Source organism: Bubalus bubalis, chromosome 5 (assembly GCF_019923935.1).
Source record: "Bubalus bubalis isolate 160015118507 breed Murrah chromosome 5, NDDB_SH_1, whole genome shotgun sequence".
Classification (NCBI taxonomy): domain Eukaryota; kingdom Metazoa; phylum Chordata; class Mammalia; order Artiodactyla; family Bovidae; genus Bubalus; species Bubalus bubalis.
In genome coordinates this window covers 124,842,705-124,859,277 of record NC_059161.1, presented here as the reverse complement: position 1 = coordinate 124,859,277, position 16,573 = coordinate 124,842,705, and the positions used below count along the sequence as shown (strand labels likewise).

The 16,573-nt window shown below is 43.6% G+C and overlaps 1 long non-coding RNA gene across 3 annotated transcripts; it reads right to left on the bottom strand.

Annotated features, from left to right (window-relative positions):
- Window positions 1-1,827: 1,827 nt before the first annotated feature.
- Window positions 1,828-15,354, bottom strand: LOC112585214. 3 transcript variants are annotated; one of them, XR_003109659.2, is made up of 4 exons: window positions 15,195-15,354; window positions 14,811-14,962; window positions 13,777-13,892; window positions 1,828-1,889 (listed from the first exon to the last, which is right to left on the bottom strand). It is a non-coding gene; the product is annotated as an uncharacterized LOC112585214 (long non-coding RNA). The 3 variants fall into 3 exon arrangements; XR_003109658.3 differs by lacking the exon at window positions 1,828-1,889 and adding an exon at window positions 1,900-1,958; XR_006551405.2 differs by lacking the exon at window positions 1,828-1,889 and adding an exon at window positions 3,172-4,918.
- Window positions 15,355-16,573: the final 1,219 nt, after the last annotated feature.

The window sequence follows — 16,573 nt, the reverse complement described above, 5'->3', positions numbered from 1 at the left end:
AGCAATAGAAACATATTATCATATAATTATGTAATATACATTATAGTTGTATAATATATATACATAGAAGTATATTATCATATAATTATATAATATGTATTATAGTTATATAAAGTATAATATATATTTTGTATAATATATATACATTATGTATATATATTATGTATTATATAATACACACATTATGTATATATATTATACATTATGTCTATATATGTCTATATTATGTTTATATATTATATATAATTATATATATTATACATAATATATATTATACTTTATGTAACTATAATGTATATTATATAATTATATGATAATATGTTCCTATGTATGTATACACATTACATATATATAATGTATATAATATATAAAATAGAAAATAAAAGCTCCCCATAGCTTCTTAATATATAAACAAACAAGCAAAGGCAAGCTAGGAGAAAATTTTTCAGTTTAAGTCCTCAATATAGAGAGAACTATTACAAACTGAGGGACAAATGATCAAACCCATACTTTGAAAACTACAAAAAAAATATGAAAAGTCACAAGAAAAAAAGACACCAAAATCTTCTTCAAATATATTTTAAAAATTGTGGACTAACTTAAAATTAAATAAATGCAAATTAAATCAGCACTGAAATACCATTCCTCTCCTATCAGATTGGCAAAATTAAAGAATATGAGAACACATTCTGATGATGAGACTGGAGAAACACACCTTCTCATATGTTGCTAATGGAAATGCAAACTGGTACAATAGTTCTGCAGGGAAATTTGATAGTGTTTACCAAAGCTACATATGTACCTGTCTTTTGACCCAGCACTGCCACTTTGAGAAATTCACCCTGAAAATACACCTCCAAGAATAGGAAAATATATATACACAAGATTATTTATTGAAACATTGATCACAATTGCAAATAATTGAAACAATCTTTACTTACTATACTATACACAGAAGATCTGTGAAAACATTTGATACATCCGGACAATGGAGTACTCAGTTCAGTTCAGTTCAGTCGCTCAGTCGTGTCCAACTCTTCGCAACCCCATGAATCACAGCACGCCAGGCCTCCCTGTCCATCACCAACTCCCAGAGTTCACTCAGACTCACGTCCATCGAGTCAGTGATGCCATCCAGCCATGTCATCCTCTGTCGTCCCCTTCTCCTCTTGCCCCCAATCCCTCCCAGCATCAGAGTCTTTTCCAATGAGTCAACTCTTCGCATGAGGTGGCCAAAGTACTGGAGTTTCAGCTTTAGCATCATTCCTTCCAAAGAACACCCAGGGCTGATCTCCTTTAGAATGGACTGGTTGGATCTCCTTGCAGTCCAAGGGACTCTCAAGAGTCTTCTTCAACACCACAGTTCAAAAGCATCAATTCTTCGGTGCTCAGCCTTCTTCACAGTCCAACTCTCACATCCATACATGACCACAGGAAAAATCATAGCTAGATTGTTGCATAGATAGGAAACCATAGACTAGATGAACCTTTGTTGGCAAAGTAATGTCTCTGCTTTTGAATATGCTATCTAGGTTGGTCATAACTTTCCTTCCAAGGAGTAAGTGTCTTTTAATTTCATGGCTTGCAGTCACCATCTACAGTGATTTTGGAGCCCAAAAAAATAAAGTCTGACACTGTTTCCACTGTTTCCCCATCTATTTCCCATGAAGTAATGGGACTGGATGCCATGATCTTCGTTTTCTGAATGTTGAGTTTTAAGCCAACTTTTTCCCGCTCCTCTTTCACTTTCATCAAAAGGCTTTTAAGTTCCTCTTCACTTTCTGCCATAAGGGTGGTGTCATCTGCATATCTGAGGTTATTGATATTTCTCCCGGCAATCTTGGTTCCAGCTTGTGTTTCTTCCAGTCCAGTATTTCTCATGATGTACTCTGCATAGAAGTTAAATAAGCAGGGTGACAATATACAGCCTTGACGTACTCCTTTTCCTATCTATGCAACTGTAAAAAAGGATAAGAAAGGTCTTTATGAAATCCTAGGAAGTAATTTCTAAAAGCATAGAGAATGCTATTCTTTATGTAAAAAAGAAAAAGATTATAAGAAAATACATATATATCTGTTCTTTTGTGAAAAAATAAATACAAGAAAGATAAACTAGAACTAATGATGTTTGTTTGTTGCCCACATGGAATAAGCGGAAATGGGGTGGAACTGGCATAAAAGGAACGAAAGAGAAATGACCGTTCTCTGAGTGCAGTTTGTTTGCACAATTCTGACTCTTAGACCCATGTTAGTGCTTTACCTACTCCACAAAACATCAAATAAAATTAGCGAGAATATTTGGGAGAACCCATAAAAGGCAACTAAACCATAAGAAATGAATCCAACTGTATTAAAATGAGTAACAACCATTCTGAAGGAAATAACGAGGTAAAAATCTCATCTAAGTAACTTTGGAAAACAATATTTTGACTACCTCAGTTCAGTCGCTCAGTTGTGTCCAACTCTTTGCGACCCCATGGACTGCAGCACGCCAGGCTTCCCTGTCCATCACCAATTCCTGGAGCTTGCTCAAACTCATGTCCATCGAGCCAGTGATGCCATTCAACCATCTCATCTTTTGTTGTCCCCTTCTTTTCCTGCCTTCAATCTTTCCCAGCATCAGGGTCTTTTCCAATGAGTCAGTTCTTTGCATCGGGTGGCCAACGTATTTATTGGAGCTTCAGCTTCAGCATCAGTCCTTCCAGTGAATATTCAGGACTGATTTCCTTTAGGATTGGCTGGTTTGATCCCCTTGCAGTCCAAGGGACTCTTAAGGATCTTCCCTAACACCACAGTTCAAAAGCATCAGTTCTTAAGCACTCAACTTTCTTTACGGTCCAACTCTCACATCCATACATGACTACAGGAAAAACCATAGCTTTGACTAGATGGACACTTGTTGGCAAAGAAATATCTCTGCTTTTTAGTATGCTGTCTAGGTTGGTCATAGCTTTTCTTCCAAGGAACAAGTGTCTCTTAATTCCATGGCTGCAGTTACCACCTGCAATGATTTTGGAACCCAAGAAAATAGTCTCTCACCATTTCCACTGTTTCCCAATCTATTTGCCATGAAGTAATGGGATCAGATGCCATGATCTTTGTTTTTTGAATATTGAGTTTTAAGCCAACCTTTTTATTCTCCTCTTTCACTTTCATCAAGAGGCTCCTTAGTTCTTCTTTGCTTTCTACCATAAGTGTGGTGTATTTAAGGTTATTGATATTTCTCCTGGCAATCTTGATTCTAGCTTTAATCTTTGAGTAACTACTGTAAGAAAAAAGAACTGAACAATACAAGTATTGTACTCTTAGTAGCAAATTTGTTTCTCAGAGAGATGTGGGTTAGAAATTCTGAACCTATTTAATATTTACATGTACTAAGCACATAAATAGAAGATTGTAAATTATGAGAATCCGATTTCTCACTGTCAGAGAAGAATTACAAGTAGGAAAAGGGGAAAGCTAGAAAGATCCCTGTGATGTTGGATGAGAATCAAAGGCATTAGTATAAACTTGTGTGATGAATACATATGTACAGATGAGTAGATCTAGAAATAAATAGATGGGTACAGACATACATATTTCCTACTCTATCCACTGAGAGGACCTGGAGGCGATAACACCCCAGTAACAATGAGCACTGCTGATGCCCTGTTCTTGGTTCTTAAATTCCGTTCTTCTGTGAAAAGGAATCAGGGCTCTTCGGAAAAATGGTTCATTTTGGGGCTGGTGCAGAGATGGTATATCATGAATCTGGAATATCACCTAGTGACAGAAAGCAAGGAGCCAGATGAGTCAACCTGAAGGAGCTCCCCAGGGCTTAATCTGGGACAATTTGAACAATAAAATAAACAATGATAGTGTATTAGAGTTCTTCAGAGAAACAGAACCAATAGGATACAGATACGAAGGGATTTAGTATAAGCAGTGGTCCCCAACTTCTCTGGCTCTAGGCACTGGCTTCTTGGAAGACAATTTTTCCACAACGGGGGGCGGGGATGGTTTCCAACGATTCAAACACAGTACATGTATTGTACACTCTATTTCTATTATTATTACATCAGCTTCACCTCAGAGCATCAGGCATTAGATCTGGGAGGTTGGGCACCCTGGTTATTAGGAATTTCTTCATGCAATTATGGAGGTGGAAAAGTCCCACTATGTGCCGTCTGCAAGCTGGAGACCCAGGAAAGCGGTGGTTCAATTACTTCTGAATTTGAAGACCCGAAAACAAGGATGGCCAAGGACAAAAGATCTATGGCCAGCTCAAGGAATCAGGTAAAGGGGTGAATTCTTCCTTCCTCCACGTTTTCATTCTGCTGAAGCTCTCAGGGGCTGGATGAAGCCCACTCATATTTGGGAGAGCAAACTTCTTCACTGGTTCTGAGTCCACTGATTCAAACGTTAGTTTCAACTGGAAATACTCTCACAGGCACAACCAGAAATAATATGTAGCCACATATCTGGGCACCCTCTGATACAGTCAAGTTGACACATAAAATTAACTAGCATAGATTGCAAGGGACTGTTACCCATGGAATAAAACAAATATCCATGAGTCTATACTGGTATAAATAAATAAGTAAATGGAGGAGAAGTGACAGCTCTTTCTCTTTTAAAAAATGGTTTATTTTTGGCTGTGCTGGGCCTTCGTTGATGCCCGGGCTTTTCTCCAGTCGTGGCAAGTGGAGTCGTGGCTCCTCTCTAGTTGTGGCAGTGGCTTCTCTTGCTGTGGGGCACAAGCTCTAGGGCGCTTGGGCTTCAGTAGTTGAACCACGTGGGCTCAGTAGTTGTGGCTCCCAGGCTCTAGAGCCCAGGTTCAATAGCTGTGCACGGGCTAGTTGCTCCAAGGCACATGGGGTCTTCCTGGATCAAATGGTCCAGCCCATGCCTCCTGCATTGGTAGGTGGGGTTTTTACCACTGAGCCACCACGGAAGATGGGTAGTTGTTTCATCCAGTAGGATTTCGTAAATAAAAGGAAAAGGATGAAAATAGAAAATCACCATTAGGCAAAGGCCACAGTAATAACTGCTGCAGGCAGGAATCATTGATGATTTAAAAAGTATAAGAAACAAGATATTTGCATAAATTCAAAGATTCAATAAAAAAGATCTTCACGACCCAGATAATCACGACGGTGTGATCACTGACCTAGAGCCAGACATCCTGGAATGTGAAGTCAAGTGGGCCTTAGAAAGCATCACTACAAACAAAGCTAGTGGAGGTGATGGAATTCCAGTTGAGCTCTTCCAAATCCTGAAAGATGAGGCTGTGAAAGTGCCGCACTCAATATGCCAGCAAATTTGGAAAACTCAGCAGTGGCCACAGGACTGGAAAAGGTCAGTTTTCATTCCAATCCCAAAGAAAGGCAATGCCAAAGAATGCTCATACTACCGCACAATTGCACTCATCTCACATGCTAGTAAAGTAATGCTCAAAATTCTCCAAGCCAGGCTTCAGCAATACGTGAACTGTGAACTTCCTGATGTTCAAGCTGGTTTTAGAAAAGGCAAAGGAACCAGAGATCAAATTGCCAACATCCGCTGGATCATGGAAAAAGCAAGAGAGTTCCAGAAAAACATCTATTTCTGCTTTATTGACTATGCCAAAGCCTTTGACTGTGTGGATCACAATAAACTGTGGAAAATTCTGAAAGAGATGGGAATACCAGACCACCTGACTTGCCTCTTGAGAAATCTGTATGCAGGTCAGGAAGCAACAGTTAGAACTGGACATGGAACAACAGACTGGTTCCAAATAGGAAAAGGAGTACATCAAGGTTGTATATTGTCACCCTGCTTATTTAACTTATATGCAGAGTACATCATGAGAAATGCTGGACTGGAAGAAACACAAGCTGGAATCAAGATTGCCGGGAGAAATATCAATAACCTCAGATATGCAGATGACACCACCCTTATGGCAGAAAGTGAAGAGGAACTAAAAAGCCTCTTGATGAAAGTGAAAGTGGAGAGTGAAAAAGTTGGCTTAAAGCTCAACATTCAGAAAACGAAGATCATGGCATCCGGTCCCATCACTTCATGGGAAATAGATGGGGAAACAGTGGAAACAGTGTCAGACTTTATTTTTTTGGGCTCCAAAATCACTGCAGATGGTGACTGCAAGCCATGAAATTAAAAGACGCTTACTCCTTGGAAGGAAAGTTATGACCAACCTAGATAGCATATTCAAAAGCAGAGACATTACTTTGCCAACAAAGGTCCATCTAGTCAAGGCTATGGTTTTTCCTGTGGTCACGTATGGATGTGAGAGTTGGATTGTGAAGAAGGCTGAGCACCAAAGAATTGATGCTTTTGTACTGTGGTATTGGAGAAGACTCTTGAGAGTCCCTTGGACTGCAAGGAGATCCAACCAGTCCATTCTGAAGGAGATCAGCCCTGGGATTTCTTTGGAGGGAATGATGCTGAAGCTGAAACCCCAGTACTTTGGCCACCTCATGCGAAGAGTTGACTCATTGGAAAAGACTCTGATGCTGGGAGGGATTGGGGGCAGGAGGAGAAGGAGACGACAGAGGATGACATGGCTGGATGGCATCACTGACTCGATGGATGTAAGTCTGAGTGAATTCCGGGAGTTGGTGATGGACAGGGAGGCCTGGCGTGCTGCGATTCATGGGGTTGCAAAGAGTCGGACACGACTGAGCGACTGAACTGAACTGAATTGAAAGTATCTCCCCTCACCCAAGATATTTACTAACTACAAAGGGGAAATGAGTCAGTTTGCACTGGAGAAACCTGGCAGACACATCCTAACCAAGTGATCAAAGTTAATGTGACCAATAATAAGACAAGCCAATTTCACATACCACCCAGTAGGATACACTGAGAAGAGCACATCACTTCTGTATTATTCTTGCCCCTACTGAATAACCTCAAAGTAAGCATTAGAAAACATCAGATAAATCCAAACTGAGGGATCTTCTACAAAATAACTGGCCAATACTTTTCACAAGTTTCAAGTTCATAGAAGAAAAAGAAACCTGAGAAATTGTTCCAAATGGAGAAGACCGAGGAGACAGGACAGTTGTGGTAGCCAGCCTCCCAAGTGGCCTTCAAATGAGCCGGATATTCATGGAATAAGGCTGACCTGTGTACCAACAGGACATTGTGGAAATGACATCGTGTGATTTCTGAACCTAGATAGTAAAAGACTTTGCAACTTCAACCTTACTTTCTTTTCAATATGAAATTAAAAGACACTTGATCCTTGGAAGGAAAGCTACGACAAACCTAGACAGCATATTAAAAAGCAAAGACATTACTTTGCCAACAAAATTTCATATAGTCAAATCTATGGTTTTTCCAGAAGTCATGTCTGGATTTGAGTTGGACCATAACGAAGGCTGAGTGCCGAAGAATTGATGCTTTGGTATTGTGGTGCTGGAGAAGACTCTTGAGAGTCCCTTGGATAGCAAGGAGATCAAACCAGTTAATCCTAAGGGAAATTAACCTGAATATTCATTGGAAGGACTGAAGCTGAAGCTGAATACGTTGGATGCTGAAGCTGAAGCTGCAATACTTCGGCTACCTGATGCAAAGAGCCAACTCATTGTAAAAGACCCTGATGCTGGGAAAAATTGAAGGTGGGAGGAGAAGGGGACGACAGAGGATGAGATGGTTGGATGGTATCACTGACTTGATGGACATGAGTTTGAGCAAGCTCCGGGAGTTGGTGATGGACAGGGAAGCCTGGCATGCTGCAGTCCATGGGGTCACAAAGAGTTGGACAAGACTGAGCAACTGAAATGAACTGAATGATACCAATGAAACTGACAAACCTTTGGCAAGCTGCAATCAGAGTAATTTTTAAAAGAGAAGCCACAAACTAACAATAACAGAAATGAAAAGTGAGATGTTAGACAATAAAAATTCAAAGATGTTATAAACAACTTTATGCCAACTTTTATGTTTTATGCAATTTAAATATATTTATGGCAACTCACTCCAGTACTCTTGCCTGGAAAGTCCCATGGACGGAGGAGTCTGGAGGGCTGCAGTCCATGGGGTCGCTGAGGGTCGGACACAACTGAGCGACTTCACTTTCACTTTTCACTTTCATGCATTGGAGAAGGAAATGGCAACCCACTCTAGTGTTCTTGCCTGGAGAATCCCAGGGACAGGGGAGCCTGGTGGGCTGCCGTCTATGGGGTCTCACAGAGTCGGACACGACTGAAGTGACTTAGCTTAGCTTAGCTTAAATTATATAAAAATCGACAAGTCCTATACAAAAATAAAACTCAGCAAAACTAAAACAAGTAGAAATATTAATCGTGATTAGGGACTTCCCTAGTGGTCCAGTGGTTGAGAGTCTGCCTTTCAGTGCAGGGGACGGGGCTTCCATTCCTGGTCAGGAAACTAAGATCCCGTATGCCTCAGGGTGACTAAGTCCTTGAGCCACAACGAAAAGTCCACACAACAACAACAACAAAAATGCTGATTAATCCTATAATATTAAATTGAATCACTAGATAAAATGTTATCACAAAGACGTAGAGTGGATAAACAAGTTCCTATTATATAGCACAGAGGACTCCATTCAATATGCCATGCTAAACCACAATGGAAAAGAATATTTTGAAAAAAGAATGTGTACATGTGCATAACTGAATCATTTTGCTGCACACTGGTAACTAAGAAACACAACATTGTAAATCAACTATACATCAATAAAAAATTTTTTTTAATCTTATCACAAAGGAAAGGCCTCAATGGAAAATTCACTAGACATTCAAAGAACGAACACTTCTATCTTGTACAAATTCTTCCAGGGTATATAAAAAGAGGGACCTTTCCCATTCACATGTCATAAATGTAGCATCTAATCTGTTAAAGGGTAAATTACATTAATTAATTTTCTTATTCCTCACCTTGCAGTTTTGGAATAAATCCAACTTGGGGACAGTGTGTTATCTTGTTTATATATTACTAATTTGATTAATAATTTGCTTAGGTTTTTTACATCTGTGTTTATGAACCTGCAGTATTTTTTTTCTTATGCAGACCTTTTTAGATTTTGGCATCAAGTATGTTCGTACTTCAGGCTTCCCTTGTGGTTTAGCTGGTAAAGAACCTGCCTGCAATGTGGGAGACCTGGGTTCAATCCCCAGGTTGGGAAGATCCCCTGGAGAAGGAAATGGCAACCCATTCCAGTACTCTTGCCTGGAGAATTCCATGGATGGAGGAGCAGGACAGTCCATGGAATCGCAGAGAGTCGGACACGACTGCAACTAACTTTCACTTTCCCTTTCATGCTCATAATACAGGCTCATAAATGCAGATGTGAAAAACCGAAGCAAATTATTAAACTGGACCTAGTAATATATAGAAGGAAATGGCAACCCACTCCAGTGTTCTTGCCTGGAGAATCCCAGGGATGGGGGAGCCTGGTGGGCTGCATCTATGGGGTTGCACAGAGTCGGACACAACTGAAGCGACTTAGCAGCAGCAGCAGTAATATATAGACAAGATAAGACACCCTGCCCAAGTTGGATTCATTCCAAAAATGCAAGGTTAGGGATAAGAAAATTAATGTAATTTACCCTTTTAACAGATGAGAGGAGGGAAAAAGTGCATCATCTCAGAGAATGCCGAGGCTCACTGTGCTGTGCCCAGTGATAAAGACCCCATGAGGCAGAGGGGGACAAGTGGTTAGAGCAACAGTGGTTGAGATGGGATCAAAATACTGGCAGCTTTATCTGGAATGCAGTCAATTTTGCACTGAAAAGCAAATCCATTCAGTGATTAACTGGAACATTTTTGCAAGCATATTTACAATAAAATAACCACTTGGGTTTATGAGAAAAATAAAATCAAGGTAATGAGTTTAAAACCACTTAATATTTAAAAATAATATAATTGGGAATATGGTATCTTGGGGTGGGAGACAGGGAGGTGTCACGGGAGAGAGAAACAGGGAACTGGCGATGTTGCTAATAGTCTGATTCTCAAGTTGGGTATTTATTTTGACTTCACTCCATTGCTTAAGTATTTGTTATTGTTGTTTAGTCCCTAAATCATGTCCAACTCTTTTGGGACCTCACAGACTGTAGCCCACCATGCTCCTGTGTCCATGGGATTTCCCTGGGCAAGAATACTGGCGTGGGTTGCCATTTCCTTTTCCAGGGCATCTTCCCAACCCTGAGATCGAATGCAGGAGGATTCTTTACCCCTGAGCCACTGGGGACGCCCTTGCTTATGTATATTTGACATCAATTACTTTGTACATGTCAAGTATCTCATTACCTTACAAAGCGAACTCGACATGCTGCGTGCAAATCTGCTGTCTCTGGGAAGCCCCATCCTCAAGAACAATTCTACCTTCCACAAGAAGACTGGGGCAGGTGGTTCAGAGATTAAGACTCCACACGTCCACTGCAGGAAGCGTGGGTTGGATCCCTGGTTGGGGAACTAAGATCCCACATGACTGCCGTGCAGCCAAAAAAGGAAAAAAAAAATAATAATAATAAAATAAATATTTAAAGAGAGAAGACGACTGGGGCCTCTGAGGTCCTTCCCCCGCACACACAGTTAATCAAACACGGCCTCCTGGCTGTCATACCTTCAGCCTGTCCACCCTGCTCAGCCCAGCACCACTGTCTTGATCACTCCCTGAGCAGTTGTATCAGCTTCCTGACCACTCTTCCTGCTCCAGCTGAAGCTCCCCTCCCTCCTCCAGGCTGGTGCTTGTGCAGATCTGTTCAGCTATCTCTTGCTGAAACCCTGCAGGGTCTTCCTACTGACCTGGATAAACCCCAAGTCCTGTAGAAACTGTCGACAGGCCCCTGTGCCATCTGGCACATCAGGCCCCACCCACCTGCTCTGAACTCCTTTTTGGCCATTCTCAGCCTCTCTCCCCAAGCTCCAGTCGCCCTGGGATTCTCTTTGCTTCCTAAAATACAGACTTTCATGCCAGAGATATTCCCACTGATCTGTATGCCTTTCTCCCTTCCTACCCTCTAATCCTCTTTTGGCTCCATTTTATATGTCACTTCCTCATCCCACTTTTCATTACTCTTTATTATTCATTACCAGATACGGCCTTTGAAAACCTCCATCTCTTACAATCTCTCTCACTTTCTATATCCTCGACTTTCAGCCAAATGCAGAAGAGTTGCAGAGAACTCCAAAGGCCCCTTTGGGAATAGCAGGGCCATCAGATAGAAGGAGTTGGGTTCTTGAATATGCTGAGAGGAAGCCCACCCTTCAACTGCTCCTTAATCTATCCATGACACCTGGTGTATGAGTTAACTGTTGTTGTGTAAAAATTATCCCAGGACTCTATGGCTTAAAATTTTAAAAAGCAATTTATCTCACTGTTCTGTGGGTCAGGAATTCAGGAGCAACTTAGCTGGGAGGGTCTGACTCACAGTCTCGTGAGATTTGTAGTGAAGCTGGCCAGAGCTGCAGTCATCTGAAGGCCTGGCTGGGGCTGGAGGATTCCCCTTCCCCAGGGGTCACTCCCACGGCTGTGGGCCTCAGTTCCTCAGCACCTGGACGTGCCTGTTGGGCTGCTTGAGTGTCTTCTTGCCATGATGGCTGGCTTTCTCCAGAGCGACTGATCCAAGACAGAGCAAGCAGGAACCCAGAGTGCCTTTTGCGATTGGGTCTCTGAAGTCTCTGCGGAAACACTGCAGGGTCCTCCCACAGACCTGGATAAACCCTAAAGTCCTGTAGAGGCTGTCGACAGGGCCCTGTGCATCCGGCTCCACCCACCTCCTCAGGCTCCTTTTCAGCCATTCTAGGCTTCTCTCCCCAAGCTCCAGGCATGCTAGGATTCTCTTTGCTTCCTAAAATACAGACTTTCAGGCCAGAGGTCTTTCCACCGATCCTTATTCCTTTCTCCCTTCCTACCCTCTACTTCATTTTATTCTATTCATTACAAGCCAATCACTGAGTATGGCTTACATTCAAGAGGAGGAGAATTACGGTCCACCTCTTGAAATGAGAGGTATCATGAATGCATGGACATGTCCCCAAACTGCCACGCCCAGGAGGTTCCATCCCTGACTGAACACTTTCACCAACTCAGTACCTGTGCGGGGGTAGAAATCAACTCAGATAACCAGAAGGTTGTTTCACTTTGAACTCAGGGCCGGAGGGCCATAAAATTCTTTGGACACGTATGCTTCCTGGTACTCCTGCTGCAGCTCAATACAAAGTTCCTGTTCCCTCTTTCTGAGACAATTAATCCCAGCTTCTCCCCACTCACTTCTCTTTTCCTGCTCCTGTATCTACCTGAATCCACATCTACACCCACCTCCAGCTCAGACAGAACGGTCTCTCCACTTTTCAAACACTCAGGATCCTCCTCATCTGCTCCACCTTCTCTACCTTTTTTTAATTTTTAAAAATATTTTTTGTTTGGGATCTAAACTAAAGTGGGATCTTTAGTTTCGGCATTTGAACGCTTGGGCTTCCCAGGCGGTGCTGGTGGTAATGAACACATGGCTACTGCAGGAGACATAAGATGTGCTGGTTTGATCCCAGGGTGGGGAAGATCCCTTGGAAAGGGGCGTGGCTACCCACTCCAGTATTCTTGCCTGGAGAATCCCACGGACAGAGGAGCCTGGCAAGCTATAGTCCATAAGATCGTAAAGAGTCGGACATGACTGAAGCGACAACACACACACACACACACACACACACACACACACACACATGCTAACTCTTAGTTGCTGCTTGTGGGATTTAGCTCCCTGACTAGGGATCAAACCCAGGGCCCCTGTGTTGGGAGCTCAAAGTCTTAGCCACTGAACCACCAAGGGAGTCCCTCCTCTCCCCTCCCCTGTAGATTTCCCAAAGTCCTCACTTCCCTATGTGTTTCCTTGTTTGTCATCTTTTATTGACTGCATGCTCCAGGAGGGCAGAGATTTTTATCTCTTTTGTCTACAGATTCATTCTCTACACTTAGAACAAGGGCTGGCTGATGGTGACGACTCAGTATATACTTGTTGGATGAATAAAAACCCATGGGAGGAGGGAAACTCTATCTGTTCTAACAGGAAGAAGACAGGAGCAAGAGAGAAGCAGGAGGAAAGGTGTGTGCCTTAGGTTTCTTATCCTGGGCAAGAAGGCTCACGAGGGCGGAAGGGGTCTTTTTGCTCACAACTGAGTTCCCAGCACCCAGCCCTACTCTGACGCAGAACAGGTTCCACACAAGTGTGTTGATGGGCTGGGTGCCAGCTGATTGCCCAAGCCACACCTTTCTTTGTCTGTGCTAGACCTGGGCAATAGGTGCTGTCCCTGGACCTGTCCTCTGTGTCCCTTTCACTGAACCCCTGGTGGCCCAAGCTGAGTCCTGATGTGGCCTCAGACCTGGCTGCCGGGCAGAGACTTGGACTTCGGGCCCTGCTCTGCCCTCCTAGGACACCCAGGTGGTCTAACCCAGTGGCGGCTGTCCCCTGGCTTTGCCCAGAGACTGTTGGGAAGGACACAGCCCCCTGACCCTGCTTGGATTGGAGGTGGATTCATCACAGACCCTGAGGGAGCTAGGGCCAGACAGTGGGACCTGGTAGCTTACAGGAGGGCTGTGGTGTGTCAGGGAGCCCGACAGTCCCACCTCGGCTACTCTCCAGGTGGACTTAGGGTAAGTCCCTTGCCCTCTCTTGAGCCACTGCTTTTTCGTCAGTGAAACAAGTTGTCACAAGATTGAGAAGATGGACATGTTGCTAAGTAGGGAGGGTGAGAGTGGGGCTGTGGGGCCGCACTGCCCGCTTCACTTATTTATAGAAGTTCTCCTTTTTAAATTTAGTTATTTACCTTTAGCCGTGCTGGGTCTTCGTCGCGGTGCTCGGGCCCTCTCGTTGTGCCTGGGCTCTCTAGTTGCGGCGCTCGGGCTTCTCCTCGCAGTGACTTCTCTTTGCAGAGCACGGCCTCTAGGGTTCACAGGCTTCTTAGTTGTGCTGCACAGGCTTAGGTGCCCCTCGGCATGTGGGATCTTAGTTCCCTGACCAGGGATCAAACCTGTGTCCCCTGCATTGGCAGGTGGATTCTTACCCACTGGACCACCAGTGAAGTCCCCACACTGCCTGCTTTAAATCCTGACTTTGTCTTCCCTTATTAGCTGTGCAAACCTTGGGCAAGTCACTTAAATTTTCTGTGCCTCAGTTTCTTCATCTATAAAATAGGCATGAGAATAGGACCTGACTCACAGGACTGTTTTGAGGGTTAAACATGTGTCTGGTAGACAGTCCAAGCTCAACATGCAATGGGCTGTGTAACTATCCTTGGAATTTACAGCACATGTACAGAACTATTTTTTTTTTTTTATTCTGAGTCCTGCCCTGATGGAGGTCACAGACATTGGAGCAATTACAACATAGGGTTGCACAAGACTGTTACCATTGGGTCAAGGCCACTGGTGCCAAGACAAAGGAGAGACTCACTCAGATTCTTAGCTGATGCTAAAAAGTGTTTCTAGGTATGTGAGAAGGGTTTTCTGAGCAAATAGGAGACAGAGAGCATCTTACAAAAAGAGGAGCCAAAGAGGAGACAGCTAGTCTGAGGAACAAACATATTTCAGGGAATGGGACAAGTTAGTCGGCCATAATACAAAGTGGATCATGTGGAAAGGGGGAGGCAGGCTGGATACAGATTGTGCAGGAATCCAAATGCCCAATTGGGAAGGTCTTCGGCAGAGCAGCCGGTAAAAGCGGAAGTGGGTGGAGCCGACTGGCTCACTCAGCATCTGTTGCCACCTCCTCCCAGCTGCCTTCCTGGACTACAGAGGCTGGAACAGTAAAAACCACGTGTTCCAGGCACTCCTCGAACAGTTGCAATCATGCGAGACTTACATTTGGAGCTGAGTGAAATGGTGGCTCTCAGGCATCACTTCAGCCGCTGTGGTTCTGGCAGGTACGGTGTGGCTCTGGAACCCCTGCACCACAGAGGCTTCCACGTCTCCAGTGCAGTTATCATCTCACCCGAACGGCTGTGAGCACACTGCCTGTAATACGCTGCCCCAATTAGACCTAGCAGGCACTCTGCATTTATAAAAATCCCAGCAAAGACTGTTGCCTCATCCTCCACAAAGTTGTTACTCTTGGGATCCCTGATTCTGCCACAACCTACCACCCCCAGGTTACCAGGCCCAAGACAGTTCACTTATCCCTCCATCACCCATTCTTCTATCCATCTATTCAACCATCCATTTGTGCATTCACTCCTTCAATACTCACTGAGCTCTTATTTTTGTACCGGGTCCTGGAGCTGGGTCTGGGAACAGGGAGACAAACCAGACATGCTGCCGACTACCTGGGTTGTCAATGACTGTGGAAACAAAACGAAACACCTGAAACTTAGAGGTTTGCAACAAGAACAATCGTTTATTTCCTTACCATTTCGCAATTTGGTCAAGGCCTTGCATGAGCCTCACACGTGGTGCAGTTCTGCGGGGTCATTCTAGGAAATCGGGAGAGGCTGGGAGTACCTGGGAGTGTTCCATCAAGAAAGTGGACAGGACAGGACTTCCCTGATGGTGCAGTGGCACGATTCCAGGCTTCCAATGCATTCTATCATGCCTGTGTGCTAAGTCACTTCAGTCGAGTCCAATTCTTTGCAACTCTATGGACCATAGCCCGCCAGACTCCTCTGTCCATGGGATTCTCCAGGCAAGAATACTGGAGTGGGTTGCCACACCCTCCTCCAAGGGATCTTCCTGGCCCTGGGACCGAACCTGTGCTTCTTACATCTCCTGCATTGACAGGTGGGTTCTTTACCACGAGTGTTGCCTGGGGAGCCCAGCATCCCCTGCATGGATATATAATGTAACCACTTCCTGTTGACGGATGTGTAGGTTGTCTCTCAATTTTCTCTATTACAAACCCTGCTTTAATGACGTCTGTGTGAGGATAGGTTCCTAGAACTGGAATTCCTGGGTCATTGGCATCTGAATTTTCTGATTCATTGAAATGTTCAAAATCATTTTATAAATTATTGTACAAGTACTAATAAACAGGGTAAAACACAGTAATCTCCCCTCACAACACTCCACCCCCATTCTTTCTCTAGAGATGTCCATTGTTTAACATGTACCCTTCTTTAATAGGTGCATACAATACATATGTATATAGATATACACACATAGCTTATTTGTGTTTACGTAAATGAGATAGTGTTCATGTTTTTCCAAAAGTTACTGTTTTAAAACAATCATTTCTTAATTTACTCTGGGCTGTGCTGGGTCTTCATTGCTACACATGGTTTTTTCTAGCTGTGGCGAATAGGGGCTACTCTCCGGCTGAGGTGTGCCAGCTTCTCACTGAGCTGGCCTCTCTTATTGCAGAGCATGGGCTCTAAGGCTCAAGGACTGCCACAGGTGTGGCCCCTGGGCTCAGGAGTTGCGGCTCCCAGGCTCTATCTAGTGCAGAGGCTCAGTAGTTGTGGCGTACAGTTGCAGTTGCCCAGATCAGGGATCGAACCCATGTCTCCTGCATTGGCAGGCAGATCCTTTACCACTGAGCCACCAGGGAAGCCCTAAAAGTTACTTTTTTAACTTCATAGAATGTCTTAGAAATTTTTCTATAACAGGATACACAGATTTGCCTCATTCTTGTTA